At 40.2% G+C, this 13,753-nt stretch overlaps 1 protein-coding gene across 4 annotated transcripts in view; it reads right to left on the bottom strand.

Annotated features, from left to right (window-relative positions):
- The window catches only part of LOC143365287 (solute carrier organic anion transporter family member 3A1-like), a 100,483-nt gene that overhangs the window by 61,499 nt on the left and 25,231 nt on the right, over positions 1-13,753 (bottom strand). For 2 of the 4 annotated variants that reach the window (XM_076805333.1, XM_076805336.1), the window contains exon 2: positions 2,093-2,156. The exons of 1 other annotated variant lie outside the window; for it this stretch is intronic. The gene's annotated coding sequence lies outside the window, so the exon portion shown is untranslated. Of the gene's footprint in view, positions 1-2,092; positions 2,176-13,753 lie in introns of all 4 variants that reach the window. One more of the 4 variants, XM_076805334.1, reaches the window with a different exon arrangement.

The following is a 13,753-nucleotide window of genomic DNA, read 5'->3' as shown; positions in this document are numbered from 1 at the left end:
AATAAAAAAAATATATAAGTACACATAAAATAAAATATAAATATTTTCCTTTCTAAAAAATGTTGAATTCACAGTTTCTCTTCGTATGGAAAAGCTTGGACCTGGTGGGAAGTAAACTTGAAATACTTCCGGACCGTTAGGGGTTAAAATGTTAACGCTGTCGAATATGTGCCCTGAAAATCTCAGAATCAAAATAATTTAATCAATAAACTCGAAACAGCAACATTAAAAATTAAGAAAGTTACCGTCTCTCTCTCTGTCGGAACGCGTCACGTGACCCGTCCACGGCGGAAGGGTGGGGGGTAGCGTGGTAGAAGGGGAAATTAGAGTGGGGGGACAAGTCTTGATGCGGGCAGATGATTTAGGGGAGTGGGGGTAGCCGTAGCACAGGCATAGCTGACCTCGTAGCGTGCGACAATGCGTGTGACAAATACATGCAGCCTAGCCCGCAGGGGCGTGGCTTCGTGCCCGCCGTTCTGCATATGCCCCGGGCAAGAGAATCGGTGCCCGCACGGGCTGAATCGCTTTGGTGTATTCTATCCGAAGATAAAAATGATGTAAGATATTGATCTGAACTCGAAAGAATGCTGTGCTTAAATGATTGGCCATACAAATCGGGTGAAAAACACTGGCACCGTTAACGGGCCTGTATTCTTATCATTCGATCGAAAACCGTCAAGTTCAGAGAAGCCAGTAATGTTAATTGCTATCGCGTGAATGGTCGGCGTATGGTTCGTCCCATGGTGTCCTTTATCGAGTCTGTCTCGTCACGGCATCGGTAATAAACCGAGATTGAAGATACGAATTTAATCACTTAATCGATGGATCGATCCTTCAAACAATTATCTGATCGACCTGCGGGCTATAAACAGCGCCGGTTTTTCTGTTCCGCCATTACGGTACACAGAACGAGCCAAAATGGTGTCAAACTGATTCGAAACTGACGAGAGTGATCCTCCATCTTCATTACTTAAAATCCAAAATTCCATGTATTTCTTTTTATCAGTTCTGTGATAAACAACGTGTTGAAAAGTTCGTGGAATCGACTCGCATAACCTTTTGCAATATATTTCTCGGACGGCTAGGATTTAGGTCGTTGCTAATGCATCGGTTCGCATGAAATGCAGTCAGCGCAGTGGACAAACTGGACGTATGACTGTGTCTCGCTGGCAGGGTGAAAGATCGTTATTTCTGCGTAAACGAAGGAGGCTCTAAGACGCCTAATGCAATATAATAATTGAATTTGATGATGCAATCAATGCCGACGCGACGGAATCTTGTAAGAAGTCGCGATCCACTATGACGGAGATCGCGAAAGACGTCAGGCGACAATCTCTCTGCACAGGGGGTTATGTAAACGTATGGCAAAAGGAAAACTAATTACGGTGAACTTCCATCCAATTTCCCGGGGCGCGTACACACAGGTACTACTTCCAGCAGATAATCTCGTTAAGGCACTTTTGATGCATCATTTCCCCCAATACGCGCGTAATCCGGCGAACATTTAATTATGCAAACGCCGCCGATCCCGGTGAAACGATAATTCCTGTTATTATGGCGCTCGCGATCGGGAGATAGACAAATTCGCCCATTGTTCGCCCTTTTTGTAGCTTAAAGGGAACGGGAACCTCTGTTGCTCACGAATTACTTTCTATTGTCCAATAGTGCAGCTCAAAGATAATTATTCTCATTATTATTATGTCTTAGAAGAATAACATTCAACCCAAAAGAAGTTACTGTGGAATTTGTTCACAGGAATTGCATAGCTTAAAAATAATTGTTTTCTGTACAATAGCAACATCGTCTATTTTTGTGGGCCGTCATACAAGGAGATCGAAGAGTTGTCCTTTCCAAGTATATGAAATCGAAATACATTGTCAATCTTCGTTACAATTCTATTTTAATTGTAGCCAACTTGTGTGTCCGTTTCTCGAGTTATTCGAATTCTGTTAGTAGCAGTTTCCTATCGTTAATGTTGGTCCATGTTTGTTTAAAGTTATCCGTACTGTCAAGTTTGAATTTGAACAGTGCGCCAATCTCTTGATACAAATTTCATTACTCATGCTAGTAGAATGAAAGAAGTTTGCTGTACCTTTTTATCTTCTCTATCTACGTCAATAAAATCTTGTCTGTCTCTGGTTTGGAGGTAGTCGCAGCTGTAACAGAAAATTAAAACTATAAAATATTTTATTATGCATTCCCTCAATTTTTCGCTATTCATTTCAAAAAGTGGTATTTACCAGGCGTGTGCGAGAACCCGAAACATCGGGTCGGGAATACATTTTTTAACTGAAAAATTTCGAGGTTCTCGAAAGAGTCCAGAGTTTCCGAAAGACTCGAAATAATTGGGAATCTGGAAATTTTCGGGTTCTCGCACACCCCTAATATTTGCAGTTACAATAAATTTCAATTTTAATTTATCTAGCTGTGATTTAAACTTCATTATTTTATTGTGATCGTATACAAACAATACAGATGAAAGAAACCGTCGAAGATCGCGACCAGAGGATTCTAATAGTGTTAAATTTTAATTTTCCGCGAAACCAGCTACGAGGAATTTGATTCCCTAAAAACGAACGCTGCTATGTTCCCCATATTTAATGTACCATGTCTCCCGCTTCCAAGACACGCATTCCCGTAACATTTCAAGTAAACCTCCGACAATAAAAACCTTCCATAAAGACCAGGCTAGTGAGAAGGCCATAAACGTCGACAGAAAATCTCAGAAGTTTCGCGGATAGCGATCGATGTTTCTGCGAAAGGCCCCGAAAGGGGACATTGAAACCCCACTTTTAAGGAGCATCCGCACGCAAACGATTAATTGAAATGCTGGCCACGTGTTTAATCGCGAGCCTTGCGCCGCTATCCGGGACACTAAAGGCTGGACTTTGCAAGCAAACGTTTCGCGACTTCTAAATATAAATCGTTCCTTGAGCTAGAGGGGGGGGGGGGAGGAGATACACAGGGAGAGAGGCAGATATGCACTTAGGTTCGCCATGTATGCGGCACAATTACGCGGATTACTGAAATCTCTTCATTAACCGCGGAGAACGGACCATTCTTGCGGTTAATGCGAGTCAGATGGAACGAGTCCGGTTTCCGTGCATTTTAAAAACGCAAATTCCGTATTACGCAAGCCTCTCTAGCCTCGTTAATAGAAATCTAGTTGAAAAAAAGAATCCCGGAAACTTTGAATTCTTTTTTTCTATCGGCCGGCTTCTGAGTAATCGGCTTCGCAAGAGTCAACGTTAATTCGGATGATTTATTGCTCCGTAATAACTTAGGAGGCACGCACCAGCCATTCACCTTTCTGTAATTATGCGGCGGTGTACATCGAACCGAGGTTTCTTGTTGAATGAAAATCATGTGAACGTCGTGAACTTTGATTTTTATGCGAAGATTATTTTTGAGGGCCTTGATGGATGGATAGAGTCGTACAGTTCTTAATTAATGGTCGACAGGCTTCTTCAAGTTATATTTTCTTGATATTCATTTCTGGTAGCAAAGTTTTAGATGATCCTCTTATGTACATTGTGGATTGCATTCCTTTCAATTATTCCAATTAATACATTGAGAACCAAACGTGTACAACTTTCTCATTTCGTTCATCCTGTTCCCTCATATGTGAAAATATAAACCTAATAATTAAACTATAGACTTTATGCATGTTTGACTGAGTAACAAGAAATTTAAACAAGAAATAAATGTCTATGTTGCTCCCATGTCTTGCAGTTAATACAATTTTTATTTTTACGAACGAATTAATAATTTTCAAGAGAGGTTCACCGTGCCATTAAACAAAATATGGGCAATTTTGGATAAAACTTTTTCAACAAAATAAGAATTCTTTCTGTGGCTATTATTATGGATGAACGAATTAATAATTTTCAAGAGAGGTTCACCGTGCGATTAAAAAAACAAATATGGGCAATTTTAGGTAAAACTTTTTCAACAAAATAAGAATTCTTTCTGTGGCTATTATTATGGATGAACGAATTAATAATTTTCAAGAGAGGTTCACCGTGCGATTAAAAAAAAAATATGGGCAATTTTGGATAAAACTTTTTCAACAAAATAAGAATTCTTTCTGTGGCTATTATCATGGATGAACGAATTAATAATTTTCAAGAGAGGTTCACCGTGCGATTAAAAAAAAAAATATGGGCAATTTTAGGTAAAACTTTTTCAATAAAAGAAGGATTCGTTCTGCGGCTACCATTACGGCTGAACGAATTAATAATTTCTAAAGGGAGCTCACCGTGCAATTCAAGCACGAAGAGCTCCAGCAATTTGGATCGAAGCAAGACCGATCAAGATCGTTCCGTGTCCTTGGAATTCAGTCGGTCGATGACGAGGGCGCAACCCTATTCAGAGCACACCGAGATGTTCAACCCGGGGGTCATTAAAAATGGATCCGTCTATCCGCGCCGTGGGCGGAATTGGACGAAGGAGCATTTAAAAAAATCGCGATAGATCGAGAAGCGTTCTTGTACGCGTGACCTCATTATCCTGCCCACGATTCCAGCGCTGCGCCGGTCTCGGGTTTCCTGCAGAACGATCCCGGAGATTACGGTCTCAACTCGATCTCGCAGTCGAGGACTGACCTCGCTCTCTTCCAGGTTGCAAGAACGTACGAGACCTCAATTGTTAATTTTGTAAGAGGCCCGGCTAGCGCGCGCTCGCCGATCTCTATCGCGTCGTGTACAATGCCGGCGTCCGCCTCGCCGCTCTAAAAGCCCTCTACAACTATAGCCGGGGACTCTCAACAATAATAACAGTAAGTCTTTAGCGCGACCGCATCGACCTGTCGAACAATCAAACCCGCTGCTAGTGAATTCGCTAACGAATCGGGGAAGACTGAAATTTTGTTTCGTTGTTCGAGCTCCTGCGAAATGTAAATAACTTCTTCAGTAAATCTAGTCGCTTATGTTGCTTGTTATACGTCATTTCTAAAGCTTGTGAATAGACGAACTTCTTCGCTTCACAAATAATTTCTTTAATAAATCTGGACGCTCGTGTTGCTTCTTATAAATCATTTTTAAGCTTGCTTATCGTATCATCTGACCGCCTAAAAAATTAAGCGTTGTATTTTGAGAAAAGTCATCAGTAAAAGCCTCCGCAACAATATTATCAGAATCTTAAGAATAATATAATCTTCGATTTAACCCTTTGCACTCGGCACTTCCGTCTTAGAATATTCTCATTTTATTCATACGAAACTGATTCGATTTCCACATATAAGGCATCTTGAGTCATATTTTGCTTCACGAACCCTGGATTTCTATAAGAGGGGGACTGAAAATTTGCGGGAAAGATGACAAGCTGTCCTTGATAATGTTGGAGATTATACAATAATAAATTAAGAAATAAAAACTTGAATTTACTACAAAGTTTGTTTTAGATTTGAAAATTACTTATGGGCCCCCCCTAATATTTCTTACAATTGACACAGAAAATATTGCCGGTAAAAATTGCAACAGCTGAATACGTAAATTCGTCTCCTCGAATTCAAAACTTTATGTCAAAAATCGTTCGCCCCATCAGCCTCAAGAGCCTCTGACTGGAGCTCGCCTAATGACTCACGGGCTAACAGTAAAGTGGCCGAGGACTGGTTTCGTCTGGATCCCGATCTTGTCCGGGCGCGAAACAAAGATTTTCTCGGTAGATCGAGGACAGATCTCGATCTGTGGGAAATTCCACGGCCACGGGAACGCACCGTGGGTAGGATAACGAGGCTCGCGCAAACATGCGACAAAGGAACACCGTTTGACTTCGGCGTCACCGTTCGAAACCGCCTCCACCGAGAGCTCGTCGCGCCATTCTCCTGCGAGAGCAGGTTAAGCGGATTAGAACGGGCTCTGAATGAACGGGCGAACAGGTATAATTCTGTTGGTCTATTGAAATCAGATAAGGGTCGCCCGATCAACGGGCATACATGCAAGTGTACATGTGTACCGCGCTCGCGCTCTCGATGTTTCCTTTCGCGAGGATTTCCCCGTGTCCGTTCTATCCTCCGCCGATCTATGGCGATTTTGTTGCAGCCAATGTTTATTGACGGCGGAAAACACGCTATGCAGAACCGTGCGAACGGTTTATTACGGGCTTTAACGATCTGCAGGCGGAGAGAGAAACGGCGCGAGAGCCGTGCGTTATTGTTCTGTTGTAAATTCTACGCTTTTGCGATTTTAATCACCCGACGTTCGATATAGTAATACGTTCGAAACGGATCTCGTGAAATCTGTAGCCTCTTTGTCTCGTAAATTTGTGCACGAAAATGCTGGCGCGAACACCTGCAACTTGGAACGGTACTTTAGTTTATGGTTGGAGAGATTTCGTCAAGGGCTTGTTGAGATATAGAACATTGTACAGGCTTCCTGAATCCCTTTTTTGCATTAAATTGCATATACAGTGATTTCTCACACAGTGATTTCTCTGTGTATGTCGCCAAGGCCTGGACGATAAACGTCGCGGAATTATCCCCACTACCGTGGCGTATACCCCGTGAGGGGCCGCGAAGCTCGAGAGGCCTCGGTAAACACAATACGGCTCGGGTATGTCTCCTGGACGATACATGACGCTGGTAAGACCCGTGTTGTTGACATATATCGAGAATTCACTGTAATCAGAAGAAACTGGGGGTGTGCAGGGTCCCGAAATTTTTCTGTTAATTCCTGTGTAAACCTTGTAACCAAGGACGATGAAACTCGTCATTCAATTGTGCTATTACCTCGCATAAGCGTTCAATGATCATTATGTTGTAGCATCCACATTGGTATAAGCGTTATTGTATTGTACATTACTTGTTTTTCGTAGCTGTTCACATTCGCCTAATTACAACACGAATGCCAGTACAAGATTTGTGTGTTTTTGAATCGAGCACCAACTCTGACACAATTTAATGGTCGGAATATTTGAGGTCAACAATTTTTTGGCCGGCGGCCACAGGCAGAATAGGTTAACGAGTCCGATTAGCGTTCGAGTAAAATGGAAGACCGAAGAATTAGGGGATTCAGAGTTTTATTGGTTTACAGGGGAGCTAAGGGAGTAATCCCATAATCCTGATTTGTGGTCGAGTCTGTCCCCTCCCCGCGTGTATCTCCGCGAAACTATTCATCGAACAACACGATAACAATTACTAAGCGAATGAATTTGTTCGCGGCAATAAAGCGACAATAACACCCGTCGCGAATCGTTATGAAATACACCGGTTTCAGTTCTTCTAGAACCTAGAGACCTGTCGTTCGGACCTTCTCGGTAGTTATCGGTGCTAACGACACCGAAACGCTCCTTTCGCGTCGAACAGCGGTCGTTGAAACAGAGAAAAAGAGAGAGAAAAAGAGAGAGAGAGAGAGAAAAAAAAGAAGAAACTGCGTCTCGTTGCCGCTTTACGACACAGTCGTGCTTTATTGTTTGCTCGTTTCTTTGTTTCGTTGTTTAGCCGGAGCACACGCAGCTGCGGCAGGATTTAACGTCGCCGCCGAACGATTACCGGACCGCTCCACGTGCTAATGAAGAGTAATTAGCGGGTTGACAGAGCCGAACGACACTTGTAGCCTGGCTGGAGTTTGGGGTAGCGAAATGATATGATGGAGGAGCAAGATGAACATTTGCTGCAAAAAATGCATTTTGTATTCTTTTATTTTGCATTTTTTTCTTCTAAAAAAACTGGGTGTGATTTTAGACAGTAACAAGGTTAATTGGATGTATCATCCCATTTTTTACAGCTCAATAAAACCACTAAAAAGGGAGAGAAGTGCTTGTTTAGCTTCTTTGTCTTGCAGTTAATGCAAACAATTTTTATTTTGCATATATGCAACCTAATCATGACACGAGGAACGTGTGAGGGTTGAAGGGGAATAAAAATTTGAAAATATGCTCGAACGACTTGGGGTTTTTTTGTGAGATAATAGAAGGATTAGTCTGCTAGCTGATGCATAAAATAATTGTCTAATAAATTGTGTACAAAATTTGTTTCATAAATGTTCGCTTTAAGCCTAGATAGAGAAATTGTACTGTATCAGATTTCTATATTCGATTTTTCTATTTACAAATACTCTGCCTACATAAAAAAAAATAAAATCTCATATTTGTATCCTTTTCTTCAGGAAAAGGAAGTTTTCCGGAAGAATTTTGTCCGTAAAATTGCTTCAATCATCGCCAACACTTGGGGTCAGGTGACAATAATTGCCACATACTCGTCGACCTCAGCAAGGTCGAGGGGCCGCAGGCTGTTCTTCGCTGAAACCATAACTCTCGCAATATAACTGTCCCCCATAATCGGTCGGGGCCGAACTTCGCAAAGTAGGTACCAGCAATGGGGTGTCGTAATTCTGAATCCTATCTTTCGAGAACGGAGCCATAAACAGTGGTCAAAAGGGAGGAGAAGTGAACCAGGTATCGGGTCTACCAAAATAAACGAACAGTATATAACTGTAAAGCTATTGGCCAATCGCTTCCGTGTGACATCACTGTCGAGGTCAATGATTCACGGACGGAGAAAAGAGAACACGGGGCTCGGAACGGGGACCAAGAGAGAGGACAAAAGAGAAAGAAAGAGAGAGAGAGAGAGAGAGAGAGAGAGAGAGAGAGAGAGAAAGAGAAAGAGAAAGAGAAAGAATGACGAGAAGGGAAGCAACAGCTGTTGAACCGGCAGCAGAAAAATTTCGTTCATTGCCAGAGCATGGTCGACGAGCCTGAGTCCTTGGCGAGACTGCTGCATTGCACTCGTCGAACTTGATGCGATCGAGGATCGTATTTAGTTTACTTAAAAATTCCGTTGCTTCCGGTTATTCATTAACCCTTTCACTGCGGACACAGCAATCTCGAAAAATAAATAAAATCGTTACTTATTGTCCACGATTAACCCTTTCACTGCGGACACAGCAATCTCGAAAAATAAATAAAATCGTTACTTATTGTCCACGATTAACCCTTTCACTGCGGACACAGCTGTCTCAAAGATTGGATGAAATCGAAGTTGTTTAAGGAAATAAAAATTGTATGACTGAGGACTTACTTTTAATCTTCTTTTGTAGACTCCAATCAAATTTGTGCTACTGAATATGTTAGGCAAACATTCATTTTTTAGTCAACGTATTGAAGGACTTTACTTAGATTCGCGTTCCGATTAGAAACAACTTTGGGAATTTTTTATAGTATACTTGTCATGACACAAAATATTGCCATTTCTTCATGACGAGTATACTCGTCAAACACAGTTAACTGGTTAAAAGAAAAGTATCCAGTATTGTAACCTCAAACTTGGCACACTGTTTGACTGACGTTCGAAGAGTGTGCTCAAATTGTTCCGAGAACTGACAATCATTCTTGTCGAAGTTATAGTAATGTAAGAACGTTCGATAAAAAGAGCTCCTCATTAGCGAACATGATTCTGACAATGGTTCTCGCTGTAGTAATCTAATCCAAAAGATAAATTGCAAATGTGCCATAAGGTAGATCGAACAGTGTGTTAGTGTTTCTATAAAACAGAACCTAATTGAAATTTTTCATGTCACATAAGCTGGAGAACAAATACAACAATCGTTGAGATTATAATCGTGGACGATACAAACTGTAATTTTATTTTAATAAATATATTTATTTCATCAAAACTGGAGTAAAATGGGTAAAATTCAGGCAATTTTTCATGTCACATAAGCTACAGGACAAATACAACAATCGTTGAGATTATAATCGTGGACGATACAAACTGTAATTTTATTTTAATAAATATATTTATTTCATCAAAACTGGAGTAAAATGGGTAAAATTCAGGCAATTTTTCATGTCACATAAGCTACAGGACAAATACAACAATCGTTGATATTATAATCGTGGACAGTACAAACTGCATTTTAATGTTAATAAATATTTATATTTCATAAAAACTGGAGTAAAATGGGTAAAATTCAGGCAATTTTGCATGTCACATAAGCTAGAGAACAGATACAACAATCGTTGATATTAGAATCGTGGACGGTACAAACCGTGTTTTAATTTTAATAAATATTTCTATTTTATAAAAACCGGAGTAAAATGGGTAAAATTCGGGCAATTATTCATGTCACATAAGCTAGGGAACAGATACAACAATCGTTGAGATTATAATCGTGGACGGTAAAAACTGTATTTTAATTTTCATAAATATTTCTATTTCATAAAAACGGGAGTAAAATGGGTAAAATTCGGAGAAGCTTCTAAGCTAAACAGCGGCATCGGTGATTAAAAAGTCAGAAATTGCTCATTTGGGTAAAAACTAGACGAAATCGGTATCGATCGATTTCTTTCGTTGACGGACAGGTCGCACCCCCCATCAAGGGTTTTCGCTGGCTTTGGACCGGCGCCAGAACGGCCCGTAGAACGCTGTTACAATGCTAATTCCTGATCGCAATGTCTTGCGGTGCCAGGCGAAATTATGCGCCGCCTTGTTGCCAACCTTATAACGCTTTATTGGCGGTTCGAGCGCAGCACGCCTTCGCTTATCGTATCCCGACGTCAATACAACGAAAATACGGTTGTATTTACGTAGTTGGCGGGTGAAACGGTATCGACGGCATTTATGTTTTCTACGATCCGCTCCGGGATCAGGATAATTGCACGAGGTCGAACGACCTCGCGGTCCAACACAGTGTTTCTTCCATTGTGATTCGGTGAATTTGCGAGGCGACGATCCGAGAGATAATTGCCGGGTGTCGCTGCAGCATAATGGTTGAATTTTAGATCGAGACAAGTTTCATCGACTGTGAAGCATTTCTTCTATCGCTGGATCCATAAGATATTAAAATTGACTATTTTTTGAATTCCTCGCCTTAAAACTTCGATTTTTGGCATTTCCACGTCAAGACGAACAAGATCATATAATAAAAAATAAAAAATTTCTGAGTTGCCTAGGTGAAGTTTAGCCCTATTTTATATTACCTTATGAGAAACAGAAAAATATATTTATTCAGATTTTTTTGCGATTGTTATCACAATAAATGTCCAAGAAGGTTAGTGAATGATCCCGCATAAATGTATCTTTACAATCTCAATAATTGTAAATTAAAAAAATTGTAAACTTGAAAGCTGATAATCTTAATTGTTAATTTAGTATAAATTGAGTAGAGTGAAAAAGGATATTGAGTTTGCACCGAACGGGAAGCTAAGAGGTTTCGCTATATGTACATAGCCTTTATAGTGCACGCTCTTGTTATAAATTAAATTGAACGAAATAGTGAATTTAAGAGAATACCAAATTCGTACCAAACCGTAGTAGAGAGGGTCTAGCTACAGTATACCTCTCCGGATAATAAATTAAATTGAGTTAAATAACCATCTCAAGGTGAAGTGCAATTATGGCGAATGGCGAGCCCATAGAGAAACCGGTATATAATATCGTAACAATTGACCTCGATATAAATAATATGCAATTAAATGAAGTACCGCGCGAAGTTACATTACGATGTATTTTGATCAGTATACCACGAGTACAATCATATCAAATTGATCGTGTAAATTAAATAGTACTGTTCCCAATATCAAATTGATCACGTAAATTAAATAGTACTGTTCCCAATATCAAATTAATTGCATAAATGAAATAGTACTTACCCCAATACTAAATCGATTGTATAAATCAAATAGTACTTTCCCCAGTATCAAAATCAATTATATAAATTAAACAATATTTTCGGTATCGTCTTGCAAACAATTCCGAATGAAAACAAATCGAATATAAATGAGATTGTACTCGGAAAATAATACCGATTAAAAATTGAAGAAGCTGTTGATATCACCACATTAATTAAATAAATTAAACACAAGAACTTCGGTAACGTTCCGTGGACAATTTTCTATGTAACTGAACGAAATTAAATGGAACTGTTTTTCCACCAGTGACCAAGAGGACTAATGAAAAATCGAGGAAACGGTCGACATTATCAAATTAATTAAACGAAGTGAATAACACACTTCGACAACGTTGCATCGACAAAGCAACGAATCGAACCGTTATTGATCAATGTTTAAAGAAATCTTCCTTACTCACGTCTCTCTCTCTCTCTCACCCAATTAACTTAGAGTGGCAGTGTTCGAGTTACACTTAACAAATGAACACCACGTGTGCGTGTGTGCGTGTGTGCGTGCGAGCAATGGACCAAACTGAGGGGTCGTAACGACGCGTGGGTTCTGCACACGTGCGAACACAAGGGAGGACTGGGGCTGATAGTGGGATCATCCTCAACGATGATGAGGATGATTCACGTGGGAGGCCCTTCGCCTCCCCCGCCCCCTGCTAACAAACTTATTTTTAAAACCGCTAACGACATTTTTCTCTGCCTCAAAGGTCGACAACGGAGCGCTCCGTCTGACCCACAGTCTGAATCCATCCGATGTTTTTTCCCATGAACAACAATTAAAACTCAGTCCATTGCAACCCTTCGCAGTCGAACCGGTTTCAACTCCAAAAGATTCTTCCTCTGACCTTGAATATTGTACATGATTTCCTTTTACATGCAGTTTGTTACTGCGGATCTTTATGCAAAATCAAAATTGTTTGTTTCGATTACAAGAGTTGGGAGCCAGATGCTCACTTAATTCTGTTCTAAATAATTTTAACACGTTCACGATAGTAATCTTTATTCTTCAATTCGCTTAATTTTTCCACTGCTTTAAATTGCATCAATCCATTTATTACTGTCACTCCTATTTACTTAAATTTTTATCAATTACTTCGGTACAATTTCTTACAAATATAGTAACGTAGAAATTGTTTTAAATCATAGCAAGGCAATTTTTAGTAGTGCCTCAGAGCCGCCATTCGAATGCAACGGGTTAACGCTATACCGTCGCTGTTCCATCCTGGGAACGGAATAACATTTTCGCTGGAACACGTACAAAGGTGGAGGATTTCATTAGTCCGAAAAACGCAACGAGAGATCGAAACGTTCGAGCCCCGGTGTACATTATTCTTGCAAACAATCTCGAACCGTGGAAAACACTTATCGAATCGCGGTCCAATTTCGCACGCGCTACATCGCATTTCAATTCTATCGGAATCCTCGACGTCGAGTGCGACCGATTGACCTATCGGTGTTTCGGGATCAGCCCCCTCGAAAATCCCTTTTCCAACGATTAATTAATTTCGCCGGAAAAGCCGTGTTCACGGTGTTCTGTTTAATCGCGGCCGGTTCGATTCGGCCGGCCGTGAGTAACATTATTAGCAGACATTCGCGGAAATCACGACGCCAATTGGAAACGGAAGTGTAATCCGATCCCCCTAATCCAACGAGAACGGCATTTTATTTTATCTTTCTCGTTATACAAAATAAGAATTGTTTAAATTAAACAAGTAGACTGTCGATTTTGATGCATTCATAACGTTTCCAAAATTGTAAAATATAATATTTTTGTGTAAAATGAAAGTTTTCTACTCGGAGTGCTAAAGATTACTAGAATGCGGATCTTTATGCAAAATAAGAATTATTTCCATGAATTCGCACGAGCCAAACAGGAATTTATTACTCTCTTTAATAGTCCTAAAAAGTTGCAAATAATGTCCCGATATTTTTAAATTCCTCCAATCTTTCCCATTGTTTATGCATTTTTTGCCATAAACGCATAAAATCCGCAGTCTAGTTTTTACATAAAATCACAGAAGACACAGCACAAAACTTTACGGTGGCAATAAATGTACATAAAATGCACAAACAATTATTTAAAAAGACTGTACACTTTCTGCCACAGAAAATGCACATGTAGTGTTTTTAAACAATAT

The sequence above is a fragment of the Halictus rubicundus genome, chromosome 2 (genome assembly GCF_050948215.1).
Source record: "Halictus rubicundus isolate RS-2024b chromosome 2, iyHalRubi1_principal, whole genome shotgun sequence".
NCBI classification, from domain to species: domain Eukaryota; kingdom Metazoa; phylum Arthropoda; class Insecta; order Hymenoptera; family Halictidae; genus Halictus; species Halictus rubicundus.
Note: the sequence above shows the minus strand (reverse complement) of the source record. Positions and strands in the feature narration are given on the sequence as shown.